The 15004-nt window shown below is 43.8% G+C and overlaps 1 protein-coding gene across 5 annotated transcripts in view; it reads right to left on the minus strand.

The window, feature by feature from the left end:
- The window catches only part of LOC110532479 (arginyl-tRNA--protein transferase 1), a 181452-nt gene that overhangs the window by 119964 nt on the left and 46484 nt on the right, over nucleotides 1–15004 (minus strand). The gene's annotated exons all lie outside the window — the stretch shown is intronic.

Consider the following 15004-nt stretch of genomic DNA (forward strand, 5'->3'; position numbering starts at 1 on the left):
CAATTGCGTTAAAAAGAGGAAGATCAATTGGCTTTCTATAGGCTAGGCCTACTATAATTTTTTCAACTTTCCTTATTTTTAGCACATTGCCTCTCTTTACAAAAGGAGTATAGCCTACCTGGCTGGCATTAAAATTAACGACGGGGAAATAGTGTCCTCCATTTGCTATTTAAGTGCATAGATTACATGTATTTTCCCCCTGCCCCTGTTGAGACAGGTGCACGATAATGGTCCAATCTAAATCAAAAATGTAAAGATAAGAATAAATCAAGAATAGTCTGATGGGTGACAATATTAGCCGATCACATGTGAATTATTTATTATCACTTGTGAATGATGCCCAGCTTGTGTTCAGCAAGGCAAGAACGAATGCCTGCCTTTATCAAATCATAGGTTGCATACCTCATTTAGCCGAGCCCATAGGCCTGTATATTTTTTATAAGGTTTATATCACAACTAAAGTTCAAATTAAAATACACCTTGATATTATAATAAAAGCATTACATGCATAATCGCATTTGCAGTCACATGTGAGAATGGCGTTTTCCCACTCTTACAGCCTACTGCCATGTGCACATTTATGTGCACATCTATGTCTATGTCTATCTATTTTTTAGGGGAATTACGGCCAAACAAAGGGGATGCCGCTGGGAAATTCAAGGCAGTATAAAGTGCTTGTCAAATTGTGAATGAGAGACTGATGAAGTGTGTACAGCCTGCGCAAAAAAAACAAAGCAGAGCTCATGCCTTTCATGCAACTTTTTTCAAAATCATCATTAGAGTCGCATCATGCAAACAGCCAAAATGTTATGACCATCTGTTTCAACCATACAGTTTTTCAATTCCTCATCAATCCACGGAGCCGTAACAGTTCTAACAGTCAGCTTCTTAGCAGGTGCATGGTTATCAATAATTGCAACAAGTGCAGCATCGGATGCTCCTTAATCACATCAGTCGAACAAATATTTTTTACATCCACAGCAAAAGAAAACGTATGATCTCATAGAGGTCGACCGATCAATCGGAATGGCCAATTAATTAGTGTTTCAAGTTTTCATAATTGGAAATCGGTAATTTTGGACGCCGATTTTATTTATTTTTTATCTTTATTTTAACTAGGCAAGTCAGTTAAGAACACAGAACACATTCTTATGTTCAATGATCGCCTAGGAACGGTGGGTTAACTGCCTTGTTCAGGGGCAGAACGACAAGACTTTTACCTTGTCAGCTCAGGGATTCAATCTTGCAACCTTACGGTTAACTAGTCCAATGCTCATATCCCTGTAATGCTTAGATATTCTCTAAGCATTACAGGGATATGGCTCTGAATATATACAGAAACACCTCTGCCAAAAGCAAACAATGCAAGATAAAATATATATACCAACCAACAGCAGTCCATTAAATCAGTTGGTGTGTGTGTGTAAGTATGTGTGTAAGTGTGTGTGTGCTGCGTGGTTGAAGCATAGGCTTCAGTCGCTCTTCTCTTCCAGGCTTTTGGCAGGGAGGGTGGACAATGAGCCCGTCATAGTGAATGTAAGCAATGTCTCCACGCGCTCTGGCCGCTTTAATGGCTGGGACAAGTTCATTCCTCTTCTGGCACACAGCTTCAGGATAGTCCTCATTAAAGCTCCCGAATGGCGTAGCAGTCTAAAGGCACTGCATCTCAGGGCTGGAGGCATCACTACAGACACCCTGGTTTGAATCCAGGCTGTATTTGAATCCAGGCTGTATCACAACCGGCCGTGATTGGGAGTCCCATAGGGAGGCGCACAATTGGCCCAGCGTCGTCTGGGTGTGGCCGGTGTAGGCAGTCATTGTAATTAAGAATTTGTTCTTAACTGCCTTGCCTAATTAAATAAAGGTTCAACTAAAAAAAATAGTTAAAAAATAGTTGTCCATGAACCTCAGGAACTTGACCACTATCGGCCTGGGCCGGTGGTGTTTCTTTCCAGCCCTGTGGGTGTGATCCACCACAATCATTTCTCCCACTTTGTCCTCAGACTCCGTCCAGGTCTCATGTGACGATTCCACAATTCAGTCCACAACCATGTTGATCCACTTTGATAGTCCCTCGAGAAAATCTGATTTCTCCATCATTGTTATCATGGATTCACATACAGAATTGGTGTCCTCTCTCAATGACTTACAGATTACTGTTGTTATCTTCCCATTCTCCTGTTTAAAGTCATTGAGCTGACCCTGGGAAAACTGCACTGTTCTTCAGGTCCTGGACCTCTCTGGTCAGGTTGTCCATTATTTTATTAGTTGATTCCAGTATTTGGACAAAACACTTAACTATTTTATTGTTGTTGTAACAACTGCTTGTGGAACCATTTTTGTTTCTTTAAAAGATCCTTCACCTGTGATAGAGATAAACTACTGTCCTCAATGGTACTCCCCCCGGCTTTGGTCTTTGTAAATCGTAGAAACGCAGGTTACGCTGTTACTCCTCGCAGTTCCAGACAGGGTAGGTCACAGGGAAGATTGAAAACAACAAACAGCAGGGATCCAGACAGCCACAAGCTCGGGACAATGCACGTTCCCAGTCACAATGACTAACAGCGTTCAAGCACTCAAGAAAACCCAACTAGCTTGACAGTTGGCTAGCTGTAACGCCAAACAACAACTCAGACAAGCAGGATCACAGGAAAGATCGTATCGGTCCTAGCAACTGATGCCAACCGCGTTGCAAGATCCCTTGAAGGTTCTTCTGTCACAATGAGCCTCACTCGGTTTATGCTGGTATTCAGCGCTGGACCGCACAGATTAAAAATAAACCCATGCGAAAAACGCCCTCATACCAACCAGTCATAGGTACCAGCAGCGTAAAAGAGGGGGTGCAAATAGTCATATATTGCAGGTAGAAGCTGTTATGATGCCTTTTGGACCTAGACTTGGCACTCTGGAACCGCTTGCCATGCGGTAGCAGAGAGAACAGTCTATGACTAGGGTGGCTGGAGTCTGACACCGCCTGGTATAGAGGTCCTGGATGGTAGGAACCCTCTGTAGTGTCTTGCGGTCGGAGGCCAAGCAGTTGCCATACCAGGCAGTGATGCAACTAGTCAACATAATGTCGATGGCGCAGCTGTAGAACTGAGGACCCATGCCAAATTGTTTCAGTGTCCAGAGGGGGAATATGCTTTTTTCGTGCCCTATTCGTGGTGTGTTTGGACCATGATCATTTGTTGGTGATGTGGACACCAAGAAACTTGAGGTTCTCAACCTGCTCCCCTACAGCCCCGTCAATGAGAAAGGTGGCGTGCTCAGTCTTCCTTTTCCTGTAGTGCACAATCATCTCCTTTGTGATGATCGTGTTGAGGGAGAGGTTGTTATCCTGGTACCACACAGCCTATAGGGAGAAGGTCAGAGACCTGGCCATCTCATCGTTGTCAGTGATCAGGCCTACCACAGTTGTGTCGTCAGCAAACTTGATGGATGGTGAACAGGGAGCACAGGAGGGGACTGAGCATGCACCCCTGAGGGGCCCCCGTGTTGAGGATCAGCGTGGCAGATGTGTTACCTACCCTTACCACCTGGGGGTGGCCCATCAGGAAGTCCAGGATCCAGTTTCAGAGGGAGTTGTTTAGTCCCAAGGTCCTTAGCTTAGTGTTGAGCTTTGAGGGCACTATGGTATTGAACGCTGAGCTGTAGTCAATGAATAGCATTCTCACGTAGGTGTTCCTTTTGTCCAGGTGGGACAGGGCAGTGTGGAATGCAATAAAGACGCATCATCTGTGGATATGTTGGGGCGGTATGCAAATTGGAGTGGGTCTAGGGTTTCTGGGATGATGGTGTTGATGTGAGCCATGACCAACATTGCAAAGCAGTACATGGCTACAGATGTAGGCAGGTTACCTTAGGGACTATTGGTGGTCTGCTAGAAAGATGTTGGTATTACAGACTGCGACAGGGAGAGGTTGAAAATGTCAGTGAAGACACTTGCCAGTTGGTCAGTGTATGCACGGAGTACACGTCCTGATAATCCATCTGGACCCGTGGCCTTGTGAATGTTGACCTGTTTACTCACATTGGCTACAGAGAGCGTGATTACAGTCGTCCGTAACAGCTGATGCTCTCATGCATGCTTCAGTGTTGCTTGCCTCAAAGCGAGCATTGAAGTATTTTAGCTTGTCTGGTAGGCTCGTGTCACAGGGCAGCTCGCGGCTGTGCTAGTCGAGTTGCAAGCCCTGCCACATCCGACGAGAGTCGAAGCCGGTGTAGTACTATGTATACCCCTTTAACCCTGTGAACACTATGGAACACAGGGTAACAGAGGGGCCTTTAAACATGGACAAGCTTCCAAATGAAGTTGTGATTCTGTGAGACTGGATGAAGCAAGGCCCATCATGGACACAGGGGGCTCCGGCAATGGCTGACGTAGCACTCCGTTTGGACGTAACCAAACGCGGGAGTACTGAAGTCACAGTAATGTTTTTCAGCTTAATTTGCCGGAAGTAATGCATGATTTTAGCCATGAGGCTTCTAGTCTAAGCTAGCTAGCCTCTGACTGCAGCACGTCCATTTAGAATAACCAAGCAACTTTATGCTAGCTACGTATACTAAACAAGAGAGTTAGCCAATAAATTCCACCATTATGAAGCTGGAATAACTAGCAGTAGCTAGCTTGCCTCTGCAAGTTAGCTAACATGGCAAGCACGCGATACAGAACTTTTTAGCTAGCCTGGTCTCGAAAGTTCACGTAGGACCGGATCACCGAGGTGGGACCAGGACCCCTCTGGGAAGAGAGGAAATCAGTGTTTAAACAAGACAGACACAGGCGGCAGGGGGATACCTACAGAACCTTGTCACCCTATCTGTTCGAATAGCCTCCCGTAACCCGCAACAGAGTGCACAGGAGCCGGAAGACATTCAACTCGACCAGCAACCCAATCCATTACCGCGTCCTGCAATTCAGATCCAGCCGAGGTACAGGAACCCGGGAGATGAAGTGACTATCAGAAATACCAAGCCTCCTAAAGAACGCTAAACAATTGTCAAGTGAACCTGCACCGCAGGCTTTTGGGGGAACAGTGCCTGCCATTCCCTAGTCTCGCAAACCAACTGATTCGAGCAAGAGCAGTCTGTGCATGTACCGAGCCGAGACATACAGTGCCTTCAGAAAGCATTCATACCCCTTGATTTATTCCAATGTGTGTAACAGCCTGAATTCTAAATGCCCACGGGTCCGAGTGGACTAATCCATTATTGAGGCCGTGGGGATGGCACATTCCACTCAAAGAAAGTGATACTAAAATTGTACATGGTTAAAGACAAATGGTGCAACAATAAAAATAATATTTTATAATGCGCTTTCTCCCGAGTTTGATAGCGGTTGCTGTCCGCATTGTATGAGCGCATCCGGTTTAGTCTTAATACCATAACTTACTTGGGACTATATTTCATGTCATCACAGAGCATACGACTCATTCATGAGTTGAAATGCAAATCAAACATTTTAGCTTTAAATATAAATATAGCGATCCTAGAATAATTAGCGTAAACAAATCCACCATTCAATTTCAGCAATTATATTCACGAATGCATCAAAAAAACAAAATGATCGACTCACATAATAGCACCTTATCCATATTTTTCTATCAAATTTATTGACTTCCCCTTTACCTCCAGACCAACCAGTAACATTACCTTGTTTCAAGTTTATTTGTCACATCATCTGCATCCATTTTGCTGTCACGTGTTACGGTGTTATTACCAATTTATTGATACGATTATGATATGCTATAGGTCAGGCCCTATTGGTCATGTGCATGCGATGCATTAATGTGTCACGAACGAGAGGAAGGGTTGAGGGAATAGGGAATGTTTTTCCTAAACAAATGAGGGACTTCGGTAACGTAACTTTTTTGTCAGAAATGGTTGTAATTATGTTTCAGCAACACGGACAGCGTGATAAACACTTGATGTTCTGTGGTGGTCGCAGCAGCAGGGAGGAGAGACACAACAGGTACTAGTCACACGCTGTCATTTTTCTACACAGCCCATTAAGTATGAGCCCGGTCCAGCACAATCAAATCCATTGTGGTTGGACTCCCTCTAGTGTGTCTTAATTATTTAATCAAACAGTGTGCTTAAAGCATAGGACAAGCTCAGTGCAAATAGCTGATTAAAAATACATAGGATGTGTCTAAATATGGAAAAAGACACCTAAATATTGACCAATCGATTTGTCAAATTAAGAGATATTTTTGGGGGGGGTCGGGGACAGCCCTAGTAAAGAGCTCCCATGTCTGGGAAACCACCCAGTGGTGTAGACTCCATTCCGGAGGAAAAGGGCCCCCCATGGATAACAAATCCACACCAGAGTTGAGGAAACCCGGGAACACACATTGCCCAAACACACACACACACACACACCTGCTGTCTCAGAAAGCAGCGCTGGTTTATAGCCTACCAGAGTATGTCCCTAGGTAATACCTTAATGGATTAATAAATACCTACAAAACATCATGACCCAACTTCCCCCTACGCAGCACCGGGCATGGCAGGTCACCAACAACCCTAACGAGCCATCACTACTTTAATGATGCACAACACTTTCCATTGCTCAATAAATACACCTGGAGGGGAAAGGAGGAATGGGGGAGGACAGCTTCTGGAAGAGAGGGGGGCAGGTACAGTTGAAGTCGGAAATTCACATTCACTTAGGTTGGAGTCATTAAAACTCGTATTTCAACCATTTCTTGTTAACAAACTATAGTTTTGGCAAGTCGGTTAGGACATCGAATTTGTGCATGAGTAATTTTGTCCAACAATTATTTACAGACAGATTATTTCACTGTATCACAATTCCAGTGTGTCAGAAGTTAATATGCACTAAGTTGACTGTGCCTTTAAACAGCTTGGAAAATTCAAGAAAATTTTATGGCGTTAGCCTATCAGAAGCTTCTAACTGACATCATTTGAGTGAATTTTCGACCTGTGGATGTATTTCAAAGCCTACCTTCAAACTCAGTGCCTCTTTGCTCGTTTGGAAAATCAAAAGAAATCAGCCAAAACCTTAGAAGAAAAATTGTAGACCTCCACAAGTCTGGTTCATCCATTTCCAAATGCCTGAAGGTACCACGTTCATCTGTACAAACAATAGTACGCAACAGCATGGGACCACGCAGCCGTCATACTGTTCAGGAAGGAGACGCGTTCTGTCTCCTAGAGATGAACGAACTTGTGAGAAAAGTGCAAATCAATCCCAGAACAACAGAAAATGACCTTGTGAAGATGCTGGAGGATACAGGTACAAACGTATCTTTATCCACAGTAAAACGAGTCCTATATCGACATAACCTGAAAGGTCAGGTTATGTCGCAAGGAAGAAGCCACTTCTCCAAAACCTCCATAAAAAAGCCAGACTACGGTTCGCAACTGTACACGGGGACAAAGATCGTACATTTTGGAGAAATATCCTCTGGTCTGATGAAACAAAAATAGAACTGTTTGGCCATAATGACCATCGTTATATGTTTGGAGGATAAAGGGGGAGGCTTGCAAGCCGAAGAACACCATCCCAACCGTGAAGCATGGGGTGGCAGCATCATGTTGTGGGGGTGCTTTGCTGCAGGAGGGTGCCAACAAAATAGATGGCATCATGAGGGAGGAAAATTATGTGGATATATTGAAGCAACATCTCAAGACATCAGTCAGGAAGTTAAAGCTTGGTCGCAAATGGGCTTTCCAAATGGACAATGACCCAAAACATACTTCCAAAGTTGTGGCAAAATGGTTTAAGGACAACTAAGTCAAGGTATTGGAGGGGTCATCACAAAGCCCTGACCTCAATCCTATAGAGAATTTGGGGGCAGAACTGAAAAAGCGTGTGAGCAAGGAGGTCTACAAACCTGGCTTAGTTACACCAGCTCTGTCAGGAGGAATGGGACAAAATAACAATACAAAACACAAAGTTTTGGAAGCTTGTGGAAGGCTACCTGAAAGGTTTGACCAAAGTACCAAATACTAATTGAGTGTATGTAAACTTCTGACTCAATGGGAATGTGATGAAAAATAAAAACTGAAATAAAATCGTTCTTTCTACTATTATTCTGACATTTCACTTTTTTTTTTATAAAGTGGTGATCCTAACTGACCTAAAACAGAGCATTTGTACTAGGATTAAATGTCAGGAATTGTGGAAAACTGAGTTTAAAGGTATTTGGCTAAGGTGTATGCAAACATCTGACTTCAACCGTAAATTAATAGGGAATGGATGGAGAATGGGAGAGGAGGATATAGCGCTAGATAGAGTTAGCTGTTGAGAGAAGGGTCAAATTGGTTGAGAGGGTCCCAATGTGCTCCTTCCCGTTTCCTTTATTACTAAACCTTCCATGTTTGCTGATCTGAAGGACCTACAAGTAGTGAAGGAACTTGCACGGTCCACCATATTGTACGGAGCGAATTTGGACTGACTAAGAGTAAAGGACAGTAACCCAGTAGCAGCAAGGAAAATGGGGCCACAGAATAGCAGGAGTGAGAGGGGGCCATGTCTAAACTAATGTGAACAGAAGGTCAAACATGAAGGGTGGAAAGAATTTATCAATCCGAGGTGGGTGGGTTAGGTCCAGCAGAATAGGGGTAGTTGTAATTAGCAGTGTCATAGGGGCAGGTGTGGTGCTTGTGTGTGTCTGTCAAAGCAGGCTTTAAGACCATGCCCCCAAGCAGGCTGGAGTTCCCCCAAATAGCCAAGGCCCTTCCCCCTGGACAACTACACCAACTACAATGCCTTTGGAAAGTATTCAGACCCCTTGACTTCATCCACATTTTGTTACGTTACAGCCTTATTCTAAAATTGATTAAATATGTATTTTTTTTAAGCAATCTACACACAATACCTTGTAATGACGAAATGAAAACATTATGTATTAAAAATACAACAGAAATACATTTACATAAGTATTTCAGCACTTTTGTTATATGAGACTCGAAATGGAGCTGAGGTGCATCCAGTTTCCATTGATCATCCTTGAGATGTTTCTACAACTTGATTAAAGTCCACCTGCGTTAAATTCAATTGTTTGAACATGATTTATAAAAGGCACACACCTGTCTATATAAAAAAAGTTCCACAGTTGACAGGTCATGTCAGAGCAAAAACCAAAGCCACGAGGTCGAAGGAATTATCCGTAGAGCTCCGAGACAGGATTGTGTCAAGGCACAGATCTGTGGAAGAGTACCAAACAATTTCTGCAGCATTGAAGGTCCCCAAGAACACAGGGACCACCATCATTCTTAAATGAAGTTTGGAAACACCAAGACTCTTCCTAGAGCTGGCTGACCGGCCAAACTGAGCATTCGAGGGAGAAGGGCCTTGGTCAGGGAGGTGACAAAGAAACCGATGGTCACTCTGACAGAGCTCTAGAGTTCCTCTGTGGAGATGGGAGAACCTTCAAGAAGGACAACCATCTATGTAGCACTCTACCAATCAGGCCTTTACGGTAGAGTGGCCAGATGGAAGCCACTCCTCAGCAAAAAGGCACATGGCAGCCCACTTCCAGTTTGTCAAAAGGCACCTAAAAACTCAGACCATGATAAATAACATTCTCTGGTCTGATATAACCAATATTGAACTCTTTGGCCTGAATGCCAAGCGTCACATCTGGAAGAAACCTGGCACCATCCCCACAGTGAAGCATGGTGGTGGCAGCATCATGCTGTGGGGATGTTTTTCAACAGCAGGGACTGGGAGACTAATCAGGATAGAGGCAAAGTTGACAGAGCGAAGTACAGAGACCCTTGATGAAAACCTGCTCCAAAGCACTCAAGACCTCAGACTGAAGCAAAGGTTCACCTTCCAACAGGACAACGACCATAAGCACACAGCCAAGACAACGCAGGAGTGGCTCTGAATGTCCTTGAGTGGCCCAGCCAGAGCCTGAACTTGAACTCAATTGAACATCTCTGGAGAGACCTGAAAATAGCTGTGCTGCGACGCTCCCCATCCAACCTGACAAGAGCTTGAGAGGATCTGCAGAGAAGAAATGGGGAAAAACTCCACAAATACAGGTTTGCTAAGGTGCTTCAACAAAGTACTGAGTAAAGGGTCTGAATACAGTACTTGTCAAAAAAATGTTTTACTCAGATTCACATAAATTAGCAAAGATTTCTAAAAACCTGCTTTTGCTTTGTCATTATGTGTATAGCGCGGAAAAAATACAAATGTATCCATTTTGGAAAAAGTCAACGGGTCTGAATTACTTTCCGAAGGCACTATGTCAACAACGGATCTATAAAGCAAAGTAAAAACAGATACTTTCCGTGTCATGAAACACATAAAAAAGCCCTAAAATAAACATAAAACTCATGTCCAATTTCTGTGCATCAAAAATACTACTGTTAGCACACAGTCTACATGAATGAAGGGTTCATAGTCCTACAAACCTCTTTCTTTCCCAATCCCATTGGTATGAAGGTGAAACAGGGTAACTGGCACAACCCAGATGGTACAATAACTAACCAGCCTTACATTCACCCGTAGCCTCATGCATACCACCATCAATAACCCAAACTGGCAACCCCATCGAACCTGGCAACCCCATCCACAAAAAAATTTATACTAAAATGTGGCACGAAACAGACAGATGTCAGTGTTGTGGTCCACACCTCTGGTCCTCCTTTCTGTCCCAGGCTCACAACACAGCAGTGAAACTGGGCAGAACACAAATATACTTGCACTCACACACAAGCAGACACCTTCACAATTAACAGTCCTAGTGTTGTTATGGCACCAGGAAATAATCCGTCACCACAGACGGACTGACTGACTTCACTCATTTTTACAAGCTGGAGAATTAGGTAATTTGCTGTGCGCCATTGGCAGATAGCTAGGCAGGTGGAGGTTTTTCCAGCACTCTGGGACAAAGGGTCCTCACAGGTGTGTGTATGAGTGAGACTATTCCTTGTGTTATTTATTCCTCATATTATTCTATATTTCTCTGCATTGTTGGGAAGGGCACGTAAGTAAGCATTTCACTTAACACTGCCTGGTGTTTATGAAGCTTGTGACAAATACAATTTGATTTGAGGCGCTGCAGACGCTGCATCCCAAACGGCACCCAATTCCCTAGATAGTGCACTTCAGAGAGAATGTCCAGGAACCGCATTCTAACTAGACAACCTCTTCTCCTCCTCCACCTCAATCACCTGCAAAAGTCAATTGTGAATTTATATGTGCTCCCAGACACTGAAAACATCCCTGTTTCACAGCAAAATATTTCAACTGCGGGTGAAGATTTGGCGAGACAGTAAAAACACACCCTGAACCTTGCGCGAGACTCCAAGAGCACACATCTTCATTTCCTGTGTAGCAGTATTCAATCATTAGCCTCGGTCTCAATTTCAGGTGTGAATTGACCTCATCTAATAGGATTTGCCATAGTTGCCACAGAATAGGGTTTCAAAAACGTTCAACAAGTAAATAAGTAACATCCCTAAATCACTTGAACCCTCAACAACGTTTGTACACATTAGCCACAACCACATTATCACATGCAAACACACACACACAATGGAACATGCTCATAAAATAGATAGTGGTTGCTTACTTAGTTTTGAAGGAAAGAGACACTACACTACCAAAAGTATGTGGACACCTGCACGAACAACTTATTCCGAAATAATGGACATTAATATGGGGTTGGTCCCCCTTTTGCTGCGATAACAGCCTTCAACTTCAAGGCTTTCCACTAGATGTTGGAACATTGCTGCAGGGACTTGCTTCAATTCAGCCACAAGAGCATTAGTGAGGTTCGGGCCCTGATGTTGGGCGATAAGGCCCATCTCGGTAGGAGTTCCAATTCATCCCAAAGGTGTACGATGGGGTTGAAGTCAGGGCTCTGTGCAGGACAGTCAAGTTCATCCACACCGATCTTGACAGACCATTTCTGTAAGGACCACGCTTTGTACATGGGGCATGGTCATGCTGAAACAGGAAAGGACATTCACTGAACTGTTACCAGTAAAGTTGGAAACACAGAAGCGCCTAGAATGTCATTGTATGCAGTAGCATTAAGATTGCCCTTCACTGGAACCATGAAAAACATCCCCATTACTCATCCATCAATCTTCACAGTTGCCACTATGCAGAGGTAGATGGCGTTCTCCTGGCATCCGCCAAACCCAGATTCACCAGTCAGACTGCCAGACAGTGAAGCGTGATTTATCACTCCAGAGAATACGTTTCCACTGCTCCAGAGAATTGCGGCAAGCTTTACAACACTCCAGCCGACACTTGGCACTGCGCATGGTGATCTTAGGCTTATGTGCGGATGCTCAGCCATAGAAACCCATTTCATGAAGCTCCCGACAACACAGTTCTTGTGCTGACGTTGCGTCCAGAGGCAGTTTGGAACTCGGTAGTGAGTGTTACAGAGGACAGACGATTTTTACGCGCTAAGACCTTCAGCACTCAGTGGTCCCATGTGTGGCCTACCAGTTAGCGGCTAACCCGTTGCTACTCCTAGCCTTTCCCACCTCACAATAACAGCACTTACAGTTGACCAGGGCAGCTCTAGCTGGACAAATTTTAAGAACTGACTTGTTGGAAAGGTGGCATCCTATGACGGTGCCACGATGAATGTCAATGAACTCTTCAGCAAGGCCATTCCACTGCCAATGTTTGTCAATGGAGATTGCATGGCTGTGTGCTTGATGTTATAAACCTGTCAGCAACGGGTGTGGAAGAAATAGCCGAAACAACTAATTTGAAAGGGTGCCCATATACTTTCTTATACAGTTGAAGTCGGAAGTTTACACATACATTTAAACTCAGTTTTTCACAATTCAACGTTTTATCCTAGTAACAATTCCCCGTCTTAGGTCAGTTAGGATCACCACTTTATTTTAAGAATGTGAAATGTCAGAATAATAGAATAACAGTAGCGAATGATTGTTCAGCTTTTCTTTCATCAAGTTTACATACACTCAATTAGTATTTGGTAGCATTGCCTATAAATTGTTTAACTTGGGTCTCCTTGCTCACACACGTTTTTTCAGTTCTGCCCACACATTTTCTGTAGGATTGAGGTCAGGGCTTTGTGCTGGCCATTCCAATACCTTGACTTTGTTGTCCTTAAGCCATTTTGCCACAACTTTGGAAGAATGCTTGGGGTCATTGTCCATTTGGAAGACCCATTTGCAACCAAGCTTTAACTTCCTCACTGATGTCTTGATGCTGCCACCTCCGGCCTTCACGGTTGGGATGGTGTTCTTCAGCTTGCAAGCCCCCACCTTCTCCTCCAAACATAACAATGGTCATTATGGCGAAACAGTTCTATTTTTATTTCATCAGACCAGAGGACATTTCTCCAAAAAGTATGATCTTTGTCCCCTTGTGCAGTTGCAAACCGTAGTCTGGCTTTTTTTATGGAGGTTTTGGAGCTGTGGCTTCTTCCTTGCTGAGCGGCCTTTCAGGTTATGGCGATAAGACTCGTTTTACTGTGGATATACATACTTTTGTACCCAATTCCTCCAGCATCTTCACACGGTCCTTTGCTGCTGTTCTGGGATTGATTTGCACTTTTCGCACCAAAGTACGTTCATCTCTAAAAGACAGCCCACATCTCTTTCCAAAGCGGTACATACATACTTTTGTACATAGTATTGTTTGTACAGATGAACGTGGTACCATCAGGCGTTTGGAAATTGCTTCTAAAGCCATGACATCATTTTCTGGAATTATCCAAGCTGTTTAAAGGCACAGTCAACTTAGTGTAAAATTTTAATGACTCCAACCTAACTATGTAAACTTCCGACTTCAACTGTATATGGGTCGTTCCAAGAATCGAGTACATTGTTTTTTACCCTTTATATCCCCAATTTCATGATATGCAATTGTTAGTCTTGTCCCATCGCTGCTACTCCTGTACGGACTAGGGAGAGGCAAAGGTCGAGCGCCACACTGCTCACTTAACCCGGAAGCCAGCCACACACCAATGTGTCAGAGGAAACACTACAACTGGCGATCGAAGTCAGCTTAAAAAGGTGCGCAGCCAGTCACAAGGAGCCGCTAGAGCATGATGGGACAAGGAAATACCGGCCAGCCAAACCCTCCCTTAACCCGGATGGCGCTGGGCCAATCGTGCGCCGTTTCATTGGTCTCCCGGTCACAGCAGACTGGGATCGAACCCAGGGCTGTAGTGATGCCTCAAGCACTGCGATGCCATGCCTCACACCGCTGAGAAGAGAGTACATTTTGAAGCCCTTCAATATTTTAAGTAGAAACTGTTCACCAATATTGTATTTTAAAAGCCTGTTATAGTGCCTTCAAAGTATTCATACCTGTTGACTATTTCACATTGTTGTATTACACAGTCTGAATTCTAAATGTATTTATTTTTTATTTAAAAAGTAATGTTTTTCCCTTAACCATCTACACAAAATAACCCATAATGACAAAGTGAAAGTGTTTCTAAAAATGTTGGCAAAATAATTCAAAATGAAATACAGAAATCCAGGATTCAGGCCAGCCTCGTCCTGTTCATTAGAGTGAAACTAACTCCCTGATCGCCTGATCACCTCAGTGTGGACCAACCAAGTCTGCTCTAAGTAAAGCTCCGCCTTATCTCAGCTCACTGGTCACCATAACACCCACCCGTAGCACGCGCTCCAGCAGGTATATCTCACTGGTCATCCCCAAAGCCAACACCTCCTTCGGCCGCCTTTCCTTCCAGTTTTCTGCTGCCAATGACTGGAACGAATTGCAAAAATAGCTGAAGTTGGAGACTTATATCTCCCTCTAACTTTAATCATCGGCTATCTGAGCAGCTTACCGATCGCTGCAGCTGTACATAGCCCATCTGTAAATAGCCCACCCAACTACATACCTCATTCCCATATTGTTTTTATTTACTTTTTTGCACACCAGTATTTTTACTTGCACATCATCTTCACATTATCACTCCAGTGTTAATTAGCTAAACTGTAATTACTACGCTACTATGGCCTATTGATTCCCTTAAATCCTTACTCCATTTGCACACAGTGTATATAGATTTTT

Source organism: Oncorhynchus mykiss, chromosome 1 (genome assembly GCF_013265735.2).
Source record: "Oncorhynchus mykiss isolate Arlee chromosome 1, USDA_OmykA_1.1, whole genome shotgun sequence".
In the NCBI taxonomy this organism is placed as follows: Eukaryota; Metazoa; Chordata; class Actinopteri; order Salmoniformes; family Salmonidae; genus Oncorhynchus; species Oncorhynchus mykiss.